Below are 9,077 nucleotides of genomic sequence, written 5' to 3' on the forward strand. Positions count from 1 at the left end.
TTATTTGAAAAGTCTATTTAACTCATGTTCTCTACTGTCATCAGTTTTCTTTTCACGAACGCGTACCTAAGTATAGCCAGAATTTCAAAACTATCACAAAATATTACAATGACAGAAATTCTAGTGACAATGAAGAAATGAGGAATTGCTTTGTGTGTGTCTATACAGCAATTACCATATAAGATTACAAAATGTAGGAGTTGGGTTACAGGAAAATGCTGGATGAGGCATCCTGGGAAATGAAGTCCTGAAGTACTCCCGCACATGGGCAGTGAGATGCCCTTGGTGGTTGGTTAAGAGAATCATGTGTTACTTTGAACCCATGCATATATAAGGTGTTGTTTGATTTAAATAAGAGGAACTGGCCAGGTCCCTGTGATTTATTTATGTATTACAATAATACGCAATAATAAAAGACATGCAATAATTCAATATCATACTAACTATTTAAAAAGCAAATATAATGATATTACAGTTGTCAATAACAGGGTACTCTTCATTCTTAAACAACAGTACGCTATCATTAATGACAGTTTGGGGACCTTGCAATATACTAAAGATACTGATTTTCAGGTTGAACTAATAGCTTTTCCTGATCAATCCATAATTCCAGAAATTCATTTTCAACTGACTGTCTATCATCTGGTAGGTGTTGTCTCTCTGTCTAAAAGAAGGACTAATATATGAATCAACTTGTATTTATTGTTGTACATATGCTCTTATTAATCCTGAGAAAAAAGTTATTCAGTATTCCTCCCATTTCAAACAAGAAAATACTGTTAATGTGCTTTTTACTACTTTTAGTCACAATGGGTTTGTGTCACTTTTCTTTATACTTAATTAGTTTTGTTTAATTTCCTAGAGTCAACGACAAAGGTATGTGTGCATTTGTCACATAAGAAGCTGAGACAGCAGGGATTTCTCAGCCTAGAAAAGAGAAAGCTCAAGTGGGATCTTGTCAATGTGTATGAACACCTGCTTGGGAGAAAATGAAGATGAGTGAACCAGCTTCTTCTCATTTATAACCACTGACAGAACAAGAGGCAGTGGGCAAAAATTAAAACACAAACTTCATCTGAACAGATGAAAACAGTTTTTTGTTCTTTTTTTTTTTTTTTTTTTTTAGTCATACTGTTATAGTGTTTAAACACTTAAAAACTTGTCCAGACAAGTTGTGGAGGTCTCCATCTGTGGAGTTATTAAAAAATCCAACTGGATATTCTGCTGCAGATGATCCTGCCTGAGCTGGAGGTTATACAAAATGACATCAAGAGGTCTTTGCCGTCCTAAATGATTCTATGAAGTCAAAATAAGAAATGTAGGCACATTCTTTCTTTTGTGAGGAGTGCTGGTTTTCTTTGGAACAAAATCTGTATGTGAATACAAAAAGAAGCCACAGAAATCTAGTAAAACCAACATCTCAGTGCTTAGTGTGAACTGTGTAACATTTTTCTTACAGCTAAATATTCCCCAATGACTCTAAGTAGAATCTCTAAAAAGACAGCCAAAAGACTACTTCTAAGAGAAATACAAAATCATCAAGAATTATTGAGATACTTTAAATTCACTTTTAACTATGTCAGTAAATTATTACTTATGTAATAATTATGTCTTAATGTCAATGGGCCAGAAGCAGGGACAAAGAGACATGGTCTGACCATACCTAAAAATTGTCTTCATTTCACTTCATGTACCAATGCAGAGAAAAACCAGAATCAACTCAGGATGTATTCATGTAGATATTCATATAAACCTATCCCAGCATCTTACCTCTATTTTGCAGGTAGACCTCGGCCTCTTAGTCTCAAAAAAGAACAGAGAATGAATTGTGAGATAGGAATTCGAAGATTGCTCATGGGATGATGAAATGTATGAAATATAACTGCAAATGATATTGCTTAAAAGCACTTCCTTCTGTGTGACTAGATATGACATATTATGCTCCAGACATTATTATATGCAATAATGAAGTACATGGGAGGGGCATGATGATGGGTGGAACCTTCCCCCCGGCCTTGGTCATGCTTAGGTTTATCTTTGTAAATTTTCTCATTATTTTGCATCCTTCACCTTGTCTGCCAGCTCAAGTCCCTCCAGCCCCAGGCACACAAAGGGCTATGGTTTTTCAGACAGTGATGGAGAGGGGGGAGGGTATCACCCCTTCCTCAGCAGGGTCACTCTGGGGCTGAAGCTGGAGCAGCATGGGCAGTAGTCACTGGCCCCAGCACAGGGATTTAAACCCAGATCAGGCCTACTGTGAGGGTGAGCTCCTGCACTGCCACGATAACACATAATTGGGCCATCCCCTGCTAAGAGCAATCAGCATATTTACTAGGCTACAGAAAAAAGAGATGAGAATTTAATCATGTTAAATGCCTACATGTGTCTACATACTACTAATCCTTGTTTTTCTCTCAACTAGATAATAATTCACAGCTATGTTCTCATAGAAAATAAACAGTGCAATTGTCTGTAAATAAACTGTTATTTCTCTCTTCCTTCACACTTAATTACAAACTTCTACTTGATAATTCAAAGCCAAAACTTATGTCCTTTCCCAACATCTGATTAGAGAGCAAAATATGCTTTACCTTTCCTTTCCTTGCATGCAGTCTAATAGCTCCTTACTTTCCAAATATTACACTACTTTAATTAAAGTGGTTTGTGCAAAATAAATCAGCATTACAAACAGTTTAGTTTTCCCTGACTGAATAAACCAAATCTGGCCACGAAACTGGAATAATAGAATTAAGTCACTTACTTGGAATGTTTTTGTTAACAATGACATGAATTAAAAAGATGTCTTTCATTGTAGATGTCTGTTGATGCAATATAAAAAATATTTTAATACAACCTGTTATTACTTCAAATAGCAATTTATTGCAGAGTTTATTGTTGATTTGGTTTGCATATAAAAATTTATAAAGTGTGTTTGATTAATCTAAGACCTAGTGAAAGCATGTAGAAATTTATACAAATGACTAAAAGACATGTAATAGAAAAAGATTTAAAACCAGAGTTTTCAAATCAGTACACCGCAAAGCCGAAAAAAATGTGCTGAATAGTTTATATACTTGGGAATGTCATAAGAAAAAAACTTATAGAGGAAGGAAAGGAATAGTAGCATGACATGGAATAAAAGCTAGAACTGTTTAAAGACTTGAGAATGGTTTAAAGCTTAACTGAAAAATATATTTTCTGTCTTCATCAAAATTTTGACAGGTAGGAAATTCCCATTTAGACAGAACTTCCCTTTCTACTTGGGAGGACTAAAATGTCTGCAGAAAGATCAGCTATAGGCCATTCAAACAAAATGTTTAGAACAACTTTATAGCTCATAAGCAAAATTGGACATGCTTAGATTTAAAACAAATACTTTCATTTTTATTTATTTTTGCCTTCATACATCTCCAGAGGTAGATTTCTCATTTCTAGTTTTTACATATTAGACAATTAGACATAAGCAAGCCTGTAAGTCCAAATGGGATGTATCGAAGGGTACCAGATGAGCTAGCTGATGTTGCTGAGGGGTAAACCTTATAATTTTCAAAGGGTAATGGAAATTTGGAAAGTTTTCTGATGACTGGAAAAAGGCAAACATCACATCCTTCTTCTAGAAGAAGGATTCAGGTAAAGGTCTCACCTCACTTGTTATGGGGCAAATCCTATCAGAAGCTATTTCTAAGCACATGATAGACCATGAGGTAACTGGAAGCAGCTAGCATGCATGTACCGAGCATAGCTCATGCCTGGTCAACCTAACTGCTTTCTGGGACAAAGTGATTGTTGCTGAATGCAGTGGATGCTGCACACTCTAACATTAGGAAGGTCTTTAACACAGTCCATCATGGTTTCCTTAGCACTGAAATTTTGAGATATGGGGTAGACATGTAGACAGAAGGGTGCATAGAAAAATGACTGGACTGCTGGAATCGAAGACTGGTGGCTAGTGCTGGAAAGTGCAGATACTGGATAGCAGCTAGTGGTGTCTTTCATAAATCAGTACTGGAACAAATGCATCTTAATGTCTTTATAACAACCTAGATGATGGGACAGCATGTGCTCTCAACAAATTTACAAACAATCCCAAAGAGGGAAGAGCACTCAGAGGGCACAACTGTTATTGGGAGGGACCTGGATAGGTGGGAGAAATGGGCTAACAGGTGATGCCTTAGGATTCTCAAGATTTTGTAACATATAGATTTTTAATATAGCTGTATAATTTCTAACACTTTGGAACAGCAGTTTACTAAAACTCTTTTCTAATGCTTCATATCAAATTCCCGAAATTCTTCCAGTTTTGTTTAATACTCTCTTCAAAGAAAAGACCTTGGCGAGTACATCTTGCCTGGGACATCTACCTAGAAAGATATCATTGTAGACAAAGCAACCTAGAAGGCCTGGAGACCTTGGAGAAGCTCCAAAGAAGGAATGCGACTTGAGGGAGATGATGGTGATGCAGAAAGGGGTCTTGAGACCTCCAACACAGTTTCAGGAAGGCATGTCGAGGAATGGACCTGAGGGAGGTTCGGGGGGCAGGCAAATTTTGGGTTGGAAATATCCATTAGATATGATAATTAATTAGAGCTATAAAATTGTAGAAGCCCAATGCTGTATTGTACAGTACTGTACACTTCTGTATATAGTGTGCTTTAAAGCGCTTTAATTAAAGACTACTCTGTCATGGGGCTGGTGCACATGACAGACAAGGGGAAGCTGAGCAAACTGGGTTGATTGAGCATGGAGAAAAGAAGGCTCAGGGAGACCTCATTGCAGCTCCCTGATTTGAGGATACAAAGTATGTGGAGCAACCTTATGGGGATTCCCTGTGATATAGTGAGAGGCAAAGGATATTAGTTAGAAAATGGGAAATTCTGTTTGGATATGGTGTTTTGTTTTCACTGCGTGCATGGCCAAATCTTGGTGCAAGTTGCCTAGAGAGGAGTGGAGGGAGTGTTGAGCCCTGGAGGTATTCAAGCCTTGTGGCCACAGCCTGACCTAATTAGTCCTGTTTTGAGCAGGATATTAGACTAAATAACAAGAAGTCCCTTCTGACCTGAATATTTTTCAATTATGTGATTCCACTATATTCCTTTATTGCTTGTTGAAAAAGGTAGTTGTTTCATTATTTTGATTGAAATATTCTCAGTGGCAAAGAAATTCAAGTCTATTTCCCCAACTAGCCTATCTGGACTTCATTAATTTTAACAGCTCTGGACAGTGACAGCAGATTCTCTTTAGATAGTAAGTAAGTCTAACTTTAGACAGAAATTCAGTACTATAAAGTATGGGCTAGAAAACACATAATAATGTTGCTGAATTTTCATTTAAGGTTAACTAAATGTAGTGAGTAAGTAGCACTGAAGCAAAATCCAGAACTTTACCATCTTAGTGACAATGATATCTTACTAGGTTGCAGAATCAGACTTTTGTGAATTTTTTTCTTGCCTCATAATTATTTCTTTCATTTTCTAATGCAAATCTAGGAGGAAGGCTGGAGAGGGGAGAAAAAAATGAGGGAGTTTTTTAAGTCTGGTAACTAAGGAATTTTCCAGCTAACTGGGCAATATGAGCATCAACTCTTATAGACAGAGGACCTTGATTTCCCAAGGTCTAGAGAAAAAATGTGCAAAATACTTATTGTCTCTGTATTTTTTTATTTTTTTTTTCTGTCCAGACAAGAGCCTACAATTAAAATGATAAAACCAAAACATACAGGAAGACAAAACAAAAAGTTTATTTGAAATCTCTCTGTCAATTGTTTTTGTAAGTTTGGAAAATGTGTGAATAAAAGGACTTGCAAATGTGAGACAGATGGACTGAATGCTCTGTCATTTTAGCAAAATCCTTGCTCTTAATAATTCATGTATCTTGATTTCACTGCCAGTATTTAAAACTGAAATAGAGTCTGGAAAACATTAAAGCTTGAGTTTTCAAAGCATGGGATGTATATATTTAATGAGGCTCATACCAAATGATATAGGATATTTTATAATCAGCATGAAATGAAGTTAAAAACAAAAATATCTTACTCCTCTGTGAATTAATATCCAGTTTTTACTCATCAATAATTCATCTAGTTCTTGTGGCTACCACACAGTGTGAGCTCTGTGTCCTAGATCTGAACAAAGTAGAATTTCTACCCCAATTTTGACAAGGAATTATATAATTTCTAGATCAAAAGATCTTTAGGCACATATAGAAACTATAGCTGGAAGGACTTCCATTTAATTTTTTTAATTTTATATTTCTTCTCTTTGTTTTACAGTTCTCTGCTGTCTGGACGTGTGTTGCATTCTGAAACTTTGGCTTTAACTGTAGCACTGTGAGGAAGTGTTGCAATAATACCTGTGGAAACACATATCTTGTAAGTCGGAGGAAACATACCATTATTTCAGGCAGTTTGCATTCTGATTGCATTCCTTCTGTTCATGGAATTAGATGGCTAAGAGTGTCAGCTGCTCGGACCTTAGGGGAGGAGAATCAAAACTGAGGCCCCTGAATGACTTTGCAACTCATAGCAAAAGAAGTGAGCAAGATTATACACAATGTCTTCTGAACACTGATAGCCCATCAGAGCATAACTTTCAAGCAGCAAAGTACTAATCTGTTGGTTGACAGGGTAACACAGGCACAGAAGTTAGTGTTGAATGTAATTGCAGCTAGGTGAATTAACAGGCCATATGGTCCTAGAAATCAGGGAGTAAACTTGAAGGGAAATCTAATGTTTATTCTTCTTCTCAGTAAGTTAGAAACTTTTAGGTATAATGTATATAATTGGAAGGACCTTATCTTTTAAACTGTTTGTCAGAAAATTTAATCTAGATTCATTCCACTTACCTTCTGGTACCTTCCCAAGGAGTCTAACCTAGGCACAAAAATGGCATAAGCTATTTCTGTACTTAAAAGAATGACATCTCAAGAGAGAAATTCAAATGAGATAAGATCTGAATCATTCTGTGGAGAGCCTACTTCTCTCCAATAAGTATAGAGGGAGCTTTGAGTAGCTACACTCCTAACACAAATATCCCAGTTTGAAAACTAAAGTGAGATTGAATAAATCCAAATTGTGTGCAGTTTTAAGCAATTGCTGGCTTAAAACCCTACAGATCCATGGCAAGTTAATTGGGAAGGTACTAACAGGATTGCATGAAAGCATAAGCACTGTGTTGCCTGTTTAGTCCTGTCTTTCTGGTGCTACTCAGGAAAATAAGAATTTCATCTTTCCCTTGCAAAAACCCTAAAAGTATAAATCTATCCACAACTCAGCTTTCTGAAAATAAAATAAATTGACAATGTGGTCTAACAAGTAATAAAACAATGCTTCCCTGAGAAGGCAACCAGAGTAAAAATCTCTCTCACAAGGATATAAACTGTGGTAAGGTAATTTTTTAAACACCTCTACAGACTAAAAGATGTGAATATCAAAGAACAAAAGATCTCACATTGACTGGCTGGTTGTATCGATTGATTTATCAGCACTGCTAAGGCTGCTCTAAACATCAGAGGTACCGAACTCCTATTTTACCTGTCTGAAAGTAAGTCACTGGAGAGTGATTCGACTAATTCTGAAGTAATCTCCTGCTCCAACCTTTCCTCAATGAACCACAGTTTTTTCCAGACATATTTTGCTGTGCACAAAGAGACTCTGAGAACAAGATGTACATTCCCTTGAGCACCCACAAAGTATTTACTGTCTGATTGATACAACTGAGAACTAGGACTTGCAAGATACTGGGCTAAGCATTAATATTCTCCCTATTCTAGTCTAGTGCTCACTTGGGTCTTATCAGTCATCCAAGAAAGAGTTGGCTTCCATCACTTTTGAAATATCATAACCCTTGATATTGCCAAGTTGAGATCTCTCATCTCCCTGCTCTTTTTTACCTCAGATTTTTATGCATTGTGTTAATGTTTCTTTTCTAGATCCCTAGGTTGCTATTACCATCTCAACACTTCTGCTACAGTGTTTTCAGTCTACTTATCTTGCCTGGCTTTACCTTCTGTAGTCTGTCAGCTGCAATGTTTGTGATAAAACTGGGTGAATGTGAACAGCCATCCTACAAAGAGCTGAGCTTTGAGTTACAGGTGGTTCAAGCCCTGGCCATTGGTCACCTGAAGGCTTGATTCAGAAACCTAAATTTAGCCTCCAACCACCATTAAAGGTGGTTTAACTAGGATATAGTTATCATTACAGAGCAATATCATCTCTGTGAGATTTGTAGATTTGTGCTGTTCTCCTGTCTGGCAAATGTCTTTTTATATGGGTTCACTACCTTTCTAAACTTTGATGGGAAGTAATGAAAAGCTCTCTCACTTGGCTACTCTGAAAGTGTTCTTGCCCCAATCTGTTTGAAAGCAGCAAATTCTACTCTTTGTTCACCAAGGAAGTCCTTTGGTACAAGACATTTTAGGTTGAGGAATACCTAAGCTGCAGATTCAGATATCCTGTGATGGTTTTGGCTGGGGCAGAGTTAATTTTCTTGCTAGTATGGGGCCGTGTTTTGGATTTGTGCTAAACAGAGTGATGATAATAAAGAGATGTTTTTGGTATTGCTGAGCAGTGCTTACACAGAACCTTTTCTGCTTAGAGTCCTTACACAGGCTTTTCATAGTGTCCTACTGACGAGGAATTTGGGGTTATATGAGAGACTGGGAGGAGATACAGTCAGGGCAGCTGACCCCAACTGACCAAAGGGACATTCCATACTATATGACATCATGCTCAGCATATGAAGTGGGGGAAAGCAGGAGGAAGAGGGGGACATTTGGAGTAAAGATGTATGTTTTCCCATGTAACCTTTCATGCGTGATGGGGCCCTGCTTTCCTGGAGATGGCTGAACCTGCCTGCCCATGGGAAGCAGTAAATTTCTTTGTTTGTTTGCTTGTGTGCATGGCTTTTGTTTTCCCTATTACACTCTTTTCATCTCAACTCACGAGTTTTCTAGCTTTTACCCTTCCAATTCCAACTGTCTCTCTGATCCTGCTGGTGGAGGGGTGAGAAAACTGCTGCATGGTACTTGCTTATTCACTGGGGTTAAACCATAACATATCCTCAGGTGTGCTGTAACACAAA

At 37.3% G+C, this 9,077-nt stretch overlaps 1 long non-coding RNA gene across 1 annotated transcript; it reads right to left on the reverse strand.

The window, feature by feature from the left end:
- Window positions 1-1,321: 1,321 nt before the first annotated feature.
- Window positions 1,322-6,452, reverse strand: LOC108640659. Its single transcript, XR_001921344.1, has 4 exons — window positions 6,388-6,452; window positions 2,762-2,819; window positions 1,771-1,803; window positions 1,322-1,370 (listed from the first exon to the last, which is right to left on the reverse strand). It is a non-coding gene; the product is annotated as an uncharacterized LOC108640659 (long non-coding RNA).
- Window positions 6,453-9,077: the final 2,625 nt, after the last annotated feature.

Source organism: Manacus vitellinus, unplaced genomic scaffold, assembly GCF_001715985.3.
Source record: "Manacus vitellinus isolate BGI_N305 unplaced genomic scaffold, ASM171598v3 scaffold_4_pilon, whole genome shotgun sequence".
Taxonomy (NCBI): Eukaryota; Metazoa; Chordata; class Aves; order Passeriformes; family Pipridae; genus Manacus; species Manacus vitellinus.